Genomic DNA, 17,126 nt, shown 5'->3' on the forward strand with positions numbered 1-17,126 from the left:
AAATATTAATAAATTACAAATAAAAAAGAATCTAAGTTGTGGGATGTGATGTGAACCAATTAGAGATGGCCAAAAATCGGTCCCGGGCCGGGCCTTAACCGGTTACGGCCGGTCCTAATCGCGACAAAAACCGTCCATAACCGGTCCCTCTATAACCGGTCCCGGTCCCGATGAAAAACTCCATAACCGGTCAAGCTTTCCCATAACCGGTTAAGCCGGCCGGTCCCGGTTCCGGTCCCATAACCGGTTACGGCCGGTCCTTTGAAAAAAAAATATTTTTTTTTATTTTTTTTTATTTTTTTGGTAATTAATAAATTTATAATATGTTATTAATATCTTTGAAATATGTTATTTTTAATATGTTTTATTATAAATATGTTTTATTATAAATACGTTTGTTATATATTATATATATACGTTTAATTTTATAAATACGTTTTGTTTTATAAATACGTTTTGTTATATACATTTAAGAATACACTTTAAAAATACGGTTTAATTTTATAAATACGTTTTGTTATATACGTTTAATTTTATAAATACGTTTTCTTATATACATTTAAGAATACGCTTTATAAATACGTTTTGACTTTTTGCGTTGACCGGGCCGGGCCGGGCCGGGCCCATAACCGGTTTCGTAACAAGTTCCGGTCCAAGATTTTCTAAAAAACAATAACCGGTTCGTAACCGCCGGTCCATAACCGGTCCCGGTCGGTTACGGTCTTGAGCCGGGCTCGGTTCCAGGCCTCCGTCAGTTACGGGCCGGGCCGGTTACGTTTGGCCATCTCTAGAACCAATCGCGGTATTTGGGCTTGGGGCCTGTAGGAAATAGCTATAAAATGGGCTTACTGGGCCTAACAAAACAATAACCCATTCAAATATAGATGTTATTTTAAATATGATATATATATTTTCCATTAAAAAATGATATATTTTTATATAGAACGAAATGTAAAATACATCATACCACAGTTTTGATTTTCCTGAAGAGATTAAAATAAATATAATCATAATAAAATCAATAATATATTTTCCATTTCAATTAAACAAATTTTTTAATTTTTAAAAACCTCAATTTTAACATGTTTTTTTAATTTTATTACTATAATATAATAATAATTAATCTTTATTTCTCTTGCAAAAAAATTGCATTTCAAACTATATAGACATATGGGGTGTTTAAGATTGCTTATAAAAACAACTTATTGACTTATTTCGGTCTGGTACCGGTAGTAAACACTTTTGAGTATTTGGATAAACAACTTATATCGGTGTCAAACCTGTAATAAGGAGTTTTTAAATAAGTTAAACTCTTCTTACTTGTAATAAGTTGATAAGTGCTTTTGTAAAAAAAACATAAGTTGTTTCAAATAAGCAATCCCAAACACCCCCATAATTGGAATATAAAAAGTTCCAGTTAACTTATTATCTATTTCTTAGCATAAAAACACAAAACCATAAAGTTTATGACAGTCTGTACTTTATATTATTTATAATCAGTTATAATAAATTAAATAACTGATATATGTTGACTAAAATGTTCTTGTATCAAGAAAAGGAGACAAATCAATGTGAGAAAGGGTTCATGAACCTACATAGGGGAAGGGTGGAAGGCACATGATTATTGTCCAAAGTGATTAATTAAACTAAACCAGATTAAATCTCTTAAAAATCCATTTTAATATATCTAAGTGCAAGGCTCGAGGCACCTTTATCTGTTTCTTAATCCACAAAAATATTGTTAACTAATAAGAATTACAATAGAAATTAGATTAGATTCCCAGACTGAACATGATTGATCTTATCTTGAAAAATACTGATATAAATAAAACAATGAATAACCAATTGAAACTATTTACCTTACAAAGGCGTCCACTGCTCGAAACCACTGAATTTCAACTATTTGGGTTGTAACGCACAAAGCGTTAAAATCTCAGCTTGTTAGATCCAGATGCTGTCAAAGTTTTCATGACGATTTACCTGAAAACCACGGTTAAAGAATACCAGTGATGTTAAAAGTTAAAACCAATGACAAAAAAGTTGTTTGTTTGATTGATAATTAAACATGAAAACCACAAGGGTGGTGCCTTTGACCTTGGCTCCAAAGGTTAAAAGTACCAGAAGGTCTCAGGTTCAAATCCAAGTAGAAATAAAAATCCATTTGTGGCCACAGAGGTTCAAATACGGTGACTTCGAACTTTCTGCAAAGCAGGTGGTTGTCCTGAGATTAGTCAGCTCGTATATTCAGGTTAATAAAAAAAATTAAACATAAAAAAGACAAATGATTAATAAAAAAATGGAGGAAATCTTAAACTCAAAGATTTTAGTGAAGAGGAAGCACGGAAATCGAAACTAAACTTGTTCCCTAATTTATTTAATAATTAAGATAAAGAAAAGTGTAGGTTGGTAGGGGGAATCCGGCGCAACATATGTCTCTCCCGTGATTAAGGATTCCGATCCTTTTTTGGTATATTCCTTTTATATACGTTTACCATTTTTTTTACTGTTACAGGCTTTGTATATTCGTGCAATGTAATGAGAGCCGTGAATTTTAGCGATTTTAAAGTTTCATTGGCTTTATTAGAGAAGATTTAACGATGATATAAGTTACACTTGGTCTTTACATATTTTTACATATTAATACTATTTGAATAAATAAGAGTTATGTTATTTTAATTGTAGATTAAGAGATTTTAAGACTGAATGCATAAAGTAGTAGTACTTAATGCATTATAAGTTGTTTTTAAGACTTTTAAAACTTTGTGCATAAATGTATAATACTTTGTACATTAAAAATTGTTTTTAAAACTTTTGATAAATTTAGTTTATAAAGTAGTATAGATTACTTGCATGTAAAAATAAAATTAATTAATATATTTATTTTATTAAAAATACTAAAAGTTATAATAGTCTAAATAAACCCTTTTGATATCATAATTTTTAAACACAAGCCGTTAATTTTTTTTAGTAAAAAGTTGATTACTGGCAATTCTAACCAGTTATAAATGGAACTATTATGTCCTTTAGTTCCCCCAGTCATTTTTTACGGTTCCCCCGGTGATCCAATCATTTTTGACGAAACCCCCCACTTCATCGTCTAATTATCGTTATCCTCATATCTTATTACCGCTAGTTCTTGTAATCATGCTACAATGATAACGTTGGTCGATGGTTTTGTTAAATATATCTCAATTTCTTGTTTTTTAGTTTAAATACACATCAACTACCTAACGCGAATTTTATATATGCTCAAACCAATTCGTCTGGAAGGAAATTATACAAATTTAACTAATAGTATAATTTGTTACTTGGTTAACTGATATGGTAAAAAAAATTAATCGAAATCATATGTTATTTGGTTAACTAAACCGTTTAACCCGCAAACCGGATAACTTAAAACCGTTTTGATTTGGATGAGTTATACAGTTTAGGCAAAATATCATTAAAAAGAAAAAAAGAAATGTTTTGTTTTACAAAATATAGTCTTACCCAGTAAATTGTTGCATTCGATATGTTTTGATGTACAAAAATCTTGCATATCAAAATAAATCATAGTGTTGATTCCTATCGATAAGCGCTTACCGAGTATGCAATTGGGTAAACGGCCCCTTAATTTTAATCCCAATTTATTACATGCTTCAATTTAATTATCATATCATAAAAATAATATCTACAAAACCTTTTTTCTATTGAACCCACTTCTATATCAATATACATCTTTTTGCACATTTGCATAGAAAATTGGTGGCCACTCATAGTGGAAGGGTAGTGTTGATATGAGTGGGAGGAGAATCTTTTTGTATTGACTTAAAAGGGTATTTTTGGAAAGAAAAAAAAGATATATTCCTTGCTCTAACAAAATTAGTAACTTATGGTTTTTACTTTCTTTAAAATATTTTATCTTTAATTAAATACATTCTCTTTTATAAATAAAAAAAGAAAGATAATATTAGATTTATGGGTTGTCTGGGATTGCTTATTTGAAACAACTTATTCTTTTCTATAAAAACACTTATCAACTTATTATAAGTCAGAAGAGTTTAGCTTCTTCAAAAACTCCTTATTACCGGTTTGGCACCAGTATAAGTTGTTTATCCAAACACTCAAAAGTACTTATTAGTAGTGACACACCGGAATAAGTCAATAAATTGTTTTTATAAGCAATCCCAAACACCACCTTATATCATTAAAAAGAGGAAAGTTTGAATAAGAATTATAAATATTTTAGGAATAAAATAAAAACCCAGTTACTTTTAGTGTTGAATATAATCTTAAACCGAATATTAACTTGTATTTGTTTCATATTCGTCTTGTATTCATTTTTTTTATTAAAACTTATATTTAAGTATTTTTCTCGTTTTAGTGTGTTGTGCATGTAAAACTCTGAGTCCAATGCTTTTATTTTCCTGATGTGTATAAACCAGTTATATATCATATTTGTCTTATTTTTTTGTGTTTGTTGGTGTAAAACTCATAATCTGTACAGTTGCCTCATGGTGTGTGTTTGTGTTATATCCCATAAACCTTATTTTTGTCGTCTAATATGTAATTATGTGTGTAAAACTCGTAACTCGTCTTCATCATCATACACTTGGTGGCCATGATGGTCGTGTTATCAAGTCTAGAAGCTAACAAACCCACGATATCAAATCAGCATTGGAGTCATCTCCCATCTAGACTGGTCAAGAACTCATTGACACCATCATTTTTTTAATTAACCTGGATATCTAACCCGCTATGCGAGCCGACTAATCCCAGAGCAACCACCTGCTTTGCAGATAGTCCGGATTCACCGCATTTGAACCTCCGTGGCCACAAAGGGATTTTTATTCCTCCGTGGATTTGAACCTGGGACCTTCTGGTACTTTTGACATTTGGAGTCAAGTTCAAACCAATCAGACACCACCCTTGTAGTTCACCATCATTTGAGTCATGCCCATCGAGACCCTCGTTACCAAATGATTTATGGATAATATAGTATAAATTTTCAAATGCTTTTTCTATTTTAAATATTTATACAGTATTTGATTAAATGTTTAACCTAAAAATTTATGAAAGGATAAATGTTGTAAAAGTAGCAACATCGTATTATTTGCAGGAAAAAACATTACATTCCAATCTAAATATCCACTACAACATGGAATTTTATTTCACGAATTCGTTTTATAAACAATAAAAAGTTAACATAAATCTTACAACAGGGTCCTCAAAAGCGTGAAAAGTGGGAGTCGTCATGAAAGAATAAAATCAAAAGTTGATTCGTTTTGAAATGAACGGGTCGAACTATCATTGACGTAAGCACGATTTGATACCGTAAATCTACACTACTTTTTCGTAAAGTGAAAATGATATATATTCGTATAAGTTGCATTGTGTAATAACTTTGCTTATTACTCAGTTGTCTAATAAAATTACAGTATTTTTCTTGAAATATAACTGCAAAAGTTATTTCATTAAAATAGATTATTGATAAAAAAAAACCCATGCATGTGAACCCTTTCATATTCCAACAAATACGTTCATTTTATTTATAATACATACCAATTAAATTGATAGTTAATATTTTGGTCAGTCTTACGGTATGAATTTCAATACCATGCTACCACAATATCGACCAAGTTTTTTTAAAGCATTTATAGTTTTTTTTTTATGTATATACACGTATAATTACTAATTTTAACATGACCATTGATATACAGATCTAAATTAATTAACATATAATGAAAATAAATTAGTATTTATCCATAATTTTCTGTTATCTTATATTTGTTTTTATCCTTTAAATGTTGCTAGTATCATCAAAGACTTCATGTCTTCGTTGTCGAGAGTGATTTAATAATGTTGTGATAATGATTTGATCTTGCGGTGATAATATTTTGATAAATCGATGACTTTTAATGATGTGATAATCATCTGATAATTATGTGATTTTGTTGTGATAACGATGTGATGATGTTGTGATACTCGAAAACTAACGATGAGTACATCTACATTCATTGTTGTGTCTGTTCATTATATGATAATAATATGATATACATACATACATATATATATATATATATATATATATATATATTTTCTGTTATCTTATATTTGTTCTTATCATTTAAATGTTGTCGATAGTGATGTAATAATGATTTGATTTTGCTGTGATAATACTTTGATAAATTGAAGACTTTTTATGATGTGATTATGTTGTGATAATTATGTGATTTCATAATTTTCATCAAATATTTAATGTGATATCTACGATCAATTTATATGTGATAATTGTAGATAGTTTTGTTAAACATATGTGACAATCGCAGATTTTTTTTGTTAATCATATGTGACTATGTATATCTACATTTATAGATCTTTTTGTGAAGTAAGTACTGTCACATGTGATGATACACCACTTATATTAAAATACATATTATCCATATATGATATGTACAAAAATTCATATAGTAGATCATACTGATCATATATTAAATGAATTAATTGTAAATATCACATGTGATATTTGATAAAAAGTTTGAATTTCTTTTATCGAAGTATATATAGAAAAAAAAAAGTTATATACAACTTTATAAAATGAGTATGAATTTATTAAATTAAAAAATAAATAAATCGAAAAGATATAATTAGATTTTAGAAAATTTATTCAATTCAAAATGATAATTATCCTAATTTTTAATTTTCTTACTTTATTTTTTAATTAATGGATTACATAGCCAATGTTTCTTCTCATCTTCTCATAAATTAGTTAGCTTATAGCATGATCCTTCTTATTCTCCTTCTCCTTCTCTTTCTCTATATATATATATATAGAGAGAGAGAGAAGAAGAATAAGAAGAAAGATTCAAACGAGAACACTAACTATTTAAGAAAACAAGAAAAAAAGTCGTTTAATATACAAAATCACATGTGATTTTACATTAACGTCAAAAAATGGAATCAGACGACTTTTTTCCGTGACTGAAGTCGCGGGTAAAGTCATGCCGAATCATATATGATTTTGTACATTAACGATATTTTTTCTTGTTTTTTCTTAAATAGTTAGTGATCTCGTTTGAAATTGCTTATATATATATGGTTGGGTTCCGGTGAGAAAAGAAGTTATGTTGAAAAGCGTAAGAACAGATCTACACCTTTGGATAAATGTTAATTGAATGTCAACACTAATGAGGTAAACGGAGATGTACTCGATCAATTCTCTTCTAAACCACGATTTATAGGTGGACATGAGATTAAAAAGTAATCAAAAGTTCAAATCAAATATCTCCTTACGCTTCTCAACATAACTTCCCTTCTCACATATGATCTTTCGCCTATATATAAATATATACTAACACATGTATAATTACCAATTTATATATTTATCGATTTACTGTTCCCCATTTAGCTATTTACCTTAACTCTAAAAAAATACTGATCTTTTACTATTGAATCAAAATCAAGTACCTCGTCTTCTATACTCAATTCCTTGTACACTCATACTCCATATTCTAATCAACTGTATCAGCGGTCTTCGTTCTTCCACACGTTCTCTTAGTTAGTATACTAGTTTCAGCAGTTGATACTGATGGTTGATTTCTTTTACCAATTATATCTGATATGATAATCAGTATAAACAGAATTTTTTGACGAAACATCAGTATTTCCACTTTTCCATTGACCATTATATAAAAAATATTCGATTTATTATTTGTGATATATCTGAGTCTATATTTTAAATGATGCATAAGGATTAATTAATGAATAGATATAATGATTAGAAATAATATTCGGGAGTCCCTTTCTCGGATTTGGAGGCAATTGTGAAACATGAGGATGGACCATGGAACAATGATGCGCATCAACATGCATTAGCTCATGGACCACATCGGACGTGAATGTGGGGTATGCATGTGCCATGTGGGTCCCACCCTGCCACCTTGGAAAGTTATATTCCATTAATTTTCTATTATGTATAATATATATTTACTTTGACCGAAACTGTATTTTTAATCAAGATAGATAGTTCAATGGATGTGTTTCGTTTCAACAAGTGATATCAGTTTTGAAATTTGGAGTCTGCCTGAGTTCTACTGATATTCATCCTTCAAATGTCAATCATCCGGATTTGGTATCATCAGAATCAAAGAAAAAGAACAAAAGTGTTTTAAAGAATGTGTCACTTGACATAACTAACGAATCGTAACGTCATTGTCCAGCTGACATCCCTATTCTCCATAAGGTTTTAAAAGAATATGTTCAGAAGTCCTCGACCGACAAAAGGAATGAATATATGTCTGTATGGTATGGCTTGATTTTACGGTTGAATTGACTGATTTGTTTGATCAGTTTCTTTTTTGGTTTTAAAATGAAATATATCGAGTTTACTAAACGACGAAGTCATGCGATTGAGCAAACGGGAGGCTGGCAGAGCATGTATCTCAAATCTATGGCAAGGACAATAAGCTCGAGATATCATAATGAATTGAATGAGTTTTATCAATCGCATATTTTGGATTTATGGTTTTCGTATAATGACATCTCTATCTACATGTAGGAGGTTTCAAGTACAGACCACACAATCCCGTCTTAGTCGTTAATCTAGTCTAATACCTTACTCCATAAATATCTCGAACGTTTCCTAATCTAAAGTCATTACTATAATGAATGAACAATACCGTTATAAATAAAAGAATGATAATTATAATAAACGCATGATTATTATACATAATCATCTCGATTGTTTCCTAATGTAAACAACAGTCATGGACGGACCAAGTATAGTGGTTATGGTGGCACGTGCCACCATTTCATTCCTCCGTTGTAGTGTAAAAAAAAAAAAATTCGTTCGTGAAAGGTGCAACCGTATCGACTTGTTGTGTGCCACCATATATATTTTGAAACTACAATAAGAATACAACTTTTCTTGGTATAGTTGGTTTGCAAGGTTTTTTTTCATTTCAGACCTGAGTTCGAAACTTGTTAGTATCATTTTTCTTAGTTTTTATCTTTTAATTTCAAATTTATTATGGTAATGAAAAAATTTGCAATAAAAGACTTGAACACAAGACCTCACATATGAAAAACAATGAACTAACCAACAAACTAATTATAATGTTGTACAAAATATCTCAATATTTTTATTCTATAGTCAAATAGTATCATCGTTTGACAATAGTTATGGTTAAATTAATAATAAAGTAATTAAAAAAAAAAGGGAATTGCAAGCATGGAGGGTAGTTGTGTTGGAATTCCGTACCCAAAAACGAGTCAACACCCCTAATCTCTTTGGGCCATGGGGGATTCTGCTGACACGTGCAATGCTAATTTCTACAAAACATAAATGGAAAAAATATATTTTAAAGATTTTCAGAATATAAATTATCATTATTTATTTCAAACCAAACCTGTAAACAATTAAATATTTATAAAATATATTTTCAAGATACAACCAAAATGGCAAACAGTCGAAATAATTTATGTTTATATTTTTCCATAAAAATATATAAATCTAAACATTTTTTTTACGTTTTCTCTTAAACTTTCTTCTACTTCATTATTTAATAAATACTAGAAGGGTATTCACACAATACAATAAGATACATCTTGATTTTAATGCTCGTTTTTTCTTTTGTCTCACTCGATATTACAATACGATTTTACTTGGTTTTGTAAAAAACAATAATATTTTATTTTTGAATAAAATACAAATATAAAGATATCATAAGGAATTGAAAAAAATTATTGATATTAGTACCAAACTAATTATTTAAAAAATTTTATTTTTTGTGTTTTTTTTAATTCATTTTTTTTATTTTTTGTTTAATAATATATTTTTATAAAGATAATAATTAAATATTTTGTTAAATCTTAATGATTATTCTTATTATATTTTAGATTTTATATTTAAAATGAGATATTTAATCTCTAGATTATGTTCATCTGCAGTTAGTTATACGAATTCAAACTTTAATAAATTGTACCTACGCATAATTTACTTGTAATCTTAATTTTGAAATAATATGTATCAATAAACAATATTCATACATAAAAGATGAATTTTAATTTTTTTTGTCAAATGCTTTATAATATAATATTGGTAAATAAAATTATTTTCCATTTAAAAAAAAATAATGTAGAGAGGAGGGTGTGTCTATCTGTACAGTAAAATCTTGCCGGTTGACCATAGACAAAGTCGGTCGTCGGTACGCTGGTGGTGGGTCCTGACTGCTTCCCACCGTCTCCACGCCTGTACCAGCTAAACGACACCGTCTTTTTAACACCACTAAGAACACCAACATATGTAACACGTGGATTATACAGATTGGACAGATTCTCCAACTATCCATTTTGGAATGGTTGTTGTTTTTTCAATTGTGGTCCTTGTAGTTTCAAAAACTTATATTTTGGACCCAATTTATCTTTTACTTTATTGGTTGAATTGGATAGTCCCACTCTTTGGTACATAAAGCTTTGATTCACATCGCGAATATCCATCATTGTTAGTTGTTTAAAAATCGTAGCCACTCGTCATCGTCATGGCTTTTAATAACTTCTAATAATCACCGGAGACAATCGATCACTTTTTTATGGACTGTAAGATGGCTAGATCAGTTTGGGACTTGATTCTAAACTAGTGGAGAAACAATGTTGGAATGGGAAGATCGATAGCATAACTACTTCTCCTTCACGGTGAACTTTTCTCCATGGCTATCTCGAATTGGGCAGACATCTATTTGAGTCACTAGCTACCTGTTATCGGATCATTGCAATAACGTTATTTATCGGGAAAATTTTCTATCTATTGAAGCTCTTTTTGCAGGAATTCAAGCTCGCGTCTTCGAGTTATCTCAGGAAGAATTCGAAAAGGCTCCATTCTGTTGGAATTATGAATCACAAATCCAGCTTTCCTTTCTTATTCTGGCTACAAGCATGAAGGATTTCATAAAGACTTGCGTGTTTTTCGCTTTAGTTGTTCCTGGGTCCGTAGAGTACTTTGGTTCATTTTATTTGGTTTTAGTTGGTTTTGTTTTCTTTTAGGTTAGTTCTGCAGCTTGTAGAATCTTTGGTTGAGCTTTTATTCATTCTTTTGTTTATTTAATATTAATTTGATGGTCATTCAAAATTTCATATATATATATATATATATAGAGAGAGAGAGAGAGAGAGAAAGAGAGAGAGTCATAGTTTATTTTGAGAAGTGATAAATATTTGATAAGTAAAAAAAATGATCATAACCCTTCATACGGTCAATATCAGATTTGACTTATCAATTATGAGTTTGACTGTTCAAAAATTGTGGTTATGCAAAAGAATAGAGAGGATAGTTTCGTAATTTTTACAAATAGACGGCAAACGGAATCATATATGAACCTATGTGATTCACATATAAACTATTTAAATTGATTCACATACTAACTAGTTAACTGATTCACATATAAACTCTTGTGATTCACATATGAACTAGTTAACTGATTCATATATGAACCTGTGGGTTCATATATGAATAAGTTAAATAGTTCACATGTGAACTAACTAACGAGTTCACAAATGAACATATATTTCATATGACACTTACTTCGATACACTTATGGGATTTTGGCAGTGGTTGTGTGACACTTCCATAGCGATGTGATTAGTACATGTGTTTTTTTTTTGTACAATGTGATATAGGTTTTGTTTGAGATGTGTATGAGCGGGCAATAACAATCTTTTTTGTTCCTTTGGTGATGGTGGCGCATTGTCCAACACCTTATCTTACATTCAATTGTGTATGTGGATCTACAGTTCAATTATGATCCATGTGTGACTAGGGGTGTACGCGGGTTGGGTTGGGGGGTTTTTGAGATTTTTACAACCCAACCCAATTATAACAGTTTGGAAAATCCCAACCCAACCCAACCCATCCAAAAGTATAACCCAACCCAACCTGCTAATCATCTCTCACTTTAGAAGAATTCCCAATAATCAATAATGATTTTGGTTTGTTTTTCAAATCAGAAAGCGTGCAACAAGTTTAGGTAGAAATCAACCAATTTTAGGTACATTTTGATATCAAACTCATGTTTGGATGTTGGGTTAGTAGCATATGATGTTAGAGGAGTGATTAGCATCAAAAGTCGATGGCATCAAATATACCAACTTGTCTTTCCTGCAGATAACATTGGAAGACATGCATGTAAGGTGTACATCGTGCTACTTAAATTATTTCGTAAAATGATTACGCAATTAGTGAATCATCTTTGAAGACATGCTTGAATACTTGCACGTATACATATATGCATATAATGCAAACTTGAAAATTTGTCATGATTTATGTGCTGGGTAGCAGTTGATACGTTGATCTAACACAGCATAGAGGCCCTCGTGACATGTACGGCATCACGACTGGACCAACGTTGCATCCCTTTTTAGAATTTTTTATAGACGTCTCCGTACACATTCTAGAAATATTGTTTTTTGTGTATAACATGGCTTACATGTGTAAAAATACGAAAGGTGTTATACATGTCTTAAATTGTTAGCATGCCAAAAGTATTTTTATATATGTGGCTCTGTATCTCAACAATTCAGGTGAGATTCCATCACTCATTCCGAGGGGGATGTACAACGTTAGGGTGCATTTGATGTCGAGATAGGAGAGGACAAAATAACAGAATAATTGTTCAACGTTTGGTAACAGAACTGGAAGAATAGAACAAGTAAAATGATCAATTTACCCTAATGAGTTGTTTATATATTTTGATTAATTTATGTAATTTCTTGAATTATAATAAAATATTTATTTTTTTATAACAAAATATATAATTAGAAAGTTTTTATCAAAATAAAAAATGACACCAAAATAAAAAGTTTACGCAGTTTTCAATTTTTATTTTATCCCTTTTCTAATTGTTTTTCTATAATTAATTATATAATAAATTACGTAAATAAAAATATAAAAACCATACAAAAATAAAATTTTGAGAACAGTAAAATAAAATTTTAAAAAACATAAAATACAATAAATAAAATTTAAAGAATGAATAAAATGTAAAAGAAAAATTATTTGATGTTTTAGAAGAGAATTAAATTTTATTTTGAGGTTATATTGGTAAAATATAAGTCTGTTCCACCATGTTCCATGGGGTAGGCGTAGAACAGACATGTTCCATTTTGTTCCACTCTATTCTTATCTATTCCACAAAAAAAATCCTATCAAACATAAAACAGGGATCATTATTCTGTTTTATTCTATTTTATCCGGTATATTAAACACAACCTTATAGGAACCCATGTGAGTTATCAATATTTGGTATATGATTTGCATGCCCATTTCATTAGATACAACATGTACTAGTTAAGCACCACTTTTTAGTATTCATCTAGTTTAACCTCCTTTTTTTTACTTGGAATCATTAGCAAGCGATTGGTAAAACGTGCATTAACCATAAAGGTGATGCCTGATTGGTTTAACCTTGAGCTCCAAAGGTTAGAAATGTCTGGAGGTCTCAAGTTCAAATCTAATGAGGAATAAAAATCTCTTTGTAGCCATAGAGGTTCAAACGCGGTGACTTCAGGCTACCTGCTGCAGGTGGTCGCTCTGGGATTAGTCGGCTCACATAGCAAGTTGGATTGTTATGCACGCATTTTCACTATCAACAACGTACAATTCTTGAGTTGATATGGTCCCAATTTTTGTTTATGTAATCAATTTATGTCATCATTGCTACACAAGTTATACATTGGAAAATATGTTATGTTGCCAATTTTGTTCAGCGTCGTTGTTCAGTTACTTAATTACAGTGTTTCTAGAAATTAACCATGAACTCAGCAAGCTTTATAGTTGACATGTTCGATACATCTCAGAAGTTACAGTATTTCTAGAAATTAACCATGAACGTCGCAGGCTTTCTAGTTAACATGTTCATATATGGATTTTCTCGAGGTTTAAGAAGAATATTACACACAATATGGATTTTCTAAGTAGTCTAAATCAGTTCAATTGATTTGCAAGGAATCAGATGGCATTTTTTTTATAGTAATATTGTTTATACCGTAGCTTTAACTTTAATTTCTGTGGACATCTTTATTACATACACTATTTTAAATACATTGAATGAAAATATAGCCCATAGAATTTGGATATTCAAAAGACAACATCAAACTTTCATATGCATCAAAATAAATAATACAAAAAGCATTTTAGGCATCCTTTAAAAAGCAATTAGAAAATAATTAATATCAAGAAAAAAGATAAAAGTATCCATCTATGAATAATGTAAAGCTAAACATAAACCTTATAGCTTTTTATGTTTCATCAATTTTTTGAGGATTATCATATAATTTTGATATATATATATATATATATATAGAGAGAGAGAGAGAGAGAGAGAGATGAGCGTTCAAATAAAAACCACCCAATTTGTATAAACCATGAAAACTTCATTCAACCAATCATACTTTTTCATTTTGTTCATTTTTTTGTAATTATGAGAGGTTGATTAACCATTTTTATTGTGGAGGGTGTTAATCATGGATATTATCGTCTTCATTATTTTAATTTTAGAGAAATACATGAAACAGTTTCATTAAATATTATATGAAACAATTTCATAACCATATATGAAACAAATTCATCAAAAGAAGTATTATATGAAACAATTTCACAAGATTAAACAATTTCATGAAAAAATTTCATAAGATTAAACAATAAAATCGACGTATGAGGGTGGTTTGTACGGTTTTTACAAATGAGGGTGGTTTTCATTTGATCGCTCATCTCTTTCTCTCTCTCTCTCTCTCTTTCTCTGTATATATATATATATATAGGGAAGGGTTCAAACGAGAACCCCTGTGATTTGCGAAAACGCAAGAACATCCTATTAACCTCATATTGTGATAACAATAAAAATTAAAAGATTTTTTAAATTAAAAATGAAATTAGAACAATTCAAAAAAAATTGAGAGGCAAAAGGGTAATATTGGAATTCAAAATGATAAAATTTAAAAAACACGATCACACTAAACCCAATAATTTGGATAACATAATGGGCTATTATGGTTATCGCTTATCTCAACACAATTTGGTGTGATTTGAGTGTGATATGGGTGTGATAATCATGTGATTATCACACAATTATCAAGGATTCCACTCGACTAGGGTTAACTTATGAAATCGACTACCGATTTGGTGTGACATGGGTGTGATAATCATGTGATATCACTATCATAACAGCGCACTCGATTTGATCATGGTTTCGATCGGTTAGGGTTAGATAATCACACATTTATCACAATGAGTACTCATGGTTTCGATAGGTTAGGATTAGACAATCACACATTTATCACAACGATTATTGGTAAAATCCACTAAACGATTTGGTGTGATATGGGTAATGATTTGGTGTGATATGAGTGTGATAATCATGTGATATCACTATTATAACATCACTTACGCACTCAATTTGATCATGGTTTCGATCGGTTAGGGTAAGACAATCACACATTTATCACAAGGATTACCCATGGTTTCGATNCATGGTTTCGATCGGTTAGGGTAAGACAATCACACATTTATCACAAGGATTACCCATGGTTTCGATAGGTTATGGTAACAACCGATTGATCATGGTTTCGATAGGTTATGGTTACACAATCACACATTTATCACAAGGGAAAAGAAGAGAGTGGAAATGAACGTGCAGGAAAAAAAAGGATAATTATAGTTAATTAAAACAAAATAAAAATTATAAAAATTACTTAATTACATTACTGCTCTTATTAATTTATTTATATTTAATATAAGTTAATTTATTAATTAAAAAAGTTTGAGGTTATTGGGTTGTTCTTGCATTCTCATAAATCACAGGGGTTCTCATTTGAACTTCCACCTATATCCAACCCGTTATGCGAGCCGACTAATCCCATGGCGACCACCTTACTTTGCAGATAGCCCGTAGTCACCGCATTTGAACCTTCGTGGCCACAAGCGGATTTTTATTCTTCCTTGGATTTGAACCTGGGACATTCAGGTACTTTTGACATTTGGAGCAAAGCTCAAACCAATCAGACATCATCCTTATGGTTGATATGTTTATATTCAAACATGACATAATAAACTTAAAGTAAAGTTTTTAGCATTATATCTGGGAGGGGGATCTTTTAAGAAACACTGTAAAATTGTGGTGATCTTGAGAATCAATGTATTATGTGTTATTTTACTGGACTACGATTTAAAGTTTTGATTAACATATGTTTGTTTCACATTGTGGATCTTTTTGGTTTGTTTGTGAAACGAATGTTACACGTAAAAAAGTTTCATATTGTGAATCAAATACATATGAAGTAATTATATTGTGAAACAAATCTATGTTAATTAGTATATTAAATGCTAGCCTTAAATAGAAAAAAAAATTATGTGAAACAATATATTAAGATAAAAGTTGTCACAGTTACAAAGGGGTAAAAACTCGATGAGAAATAGATATAATGGCAAAGTGGGTCAATTAAAAAATTTAGTGATAAAAAATAATAAAACTTGTTTTTTAAAAGCAATAAATTATATTAAAAAAAACAATAATAAGAATTACACATACAAAGGCTGAAGCAACAAGATGTAACAATTAGAAGTAGATCTTCCCTACAACTGTAGAAAACAAAAAAGAGAAACATGAGTATAAGGAAAAGGAATACCAACAACCAAACAAATAAGATGCACAAGAGGAACAAACGAGACGTCCGGTTTGGATTTTAGAGTGGAGTTGTAAGTGAATTGTCCCAAGAGATGAAATTCTTACAGGAACGTCTCGAGATCCAATTATTCACACATACCTAAATGTCAGATAACAAAACCATCACAAAACTCAACTTATTTCAAAAAACCATTTTATAACGCTAACCGAATATCAAATATAAGGTCACCCAAATAGTTATTTGCAAAAAACTTGAGAATGAACCTGAAATCAAGGAAACACCCAAATGATCACTCATCACTCTTAGTAAAGGAGTAGCAAGTGTGATCATTTTGTTTCCCTTCAATTTTAATAGATAATATGCATTTTTCAAAATAATAAAAAAAATCCATATATATATATATTGATTATTTAAACTCATCGTCTAACGTAACTATTTTTCTAAAATTCGTATTTGGTTAAACAAAATCTAAA

This window comes from Cynara cardunculus, assembly GCF_001531365.2.
Source record: "Cynara cardunculus var. scolymus isolate 2C chromosome LG 2, CcrdV1, whole genome shotgun sequence".
NCBI lineage: Eukaryota > Viridiplantae > Streptophyta > Magnoliopsida > Asterales > Asteraceae > Cynara > Cynara cardunculus.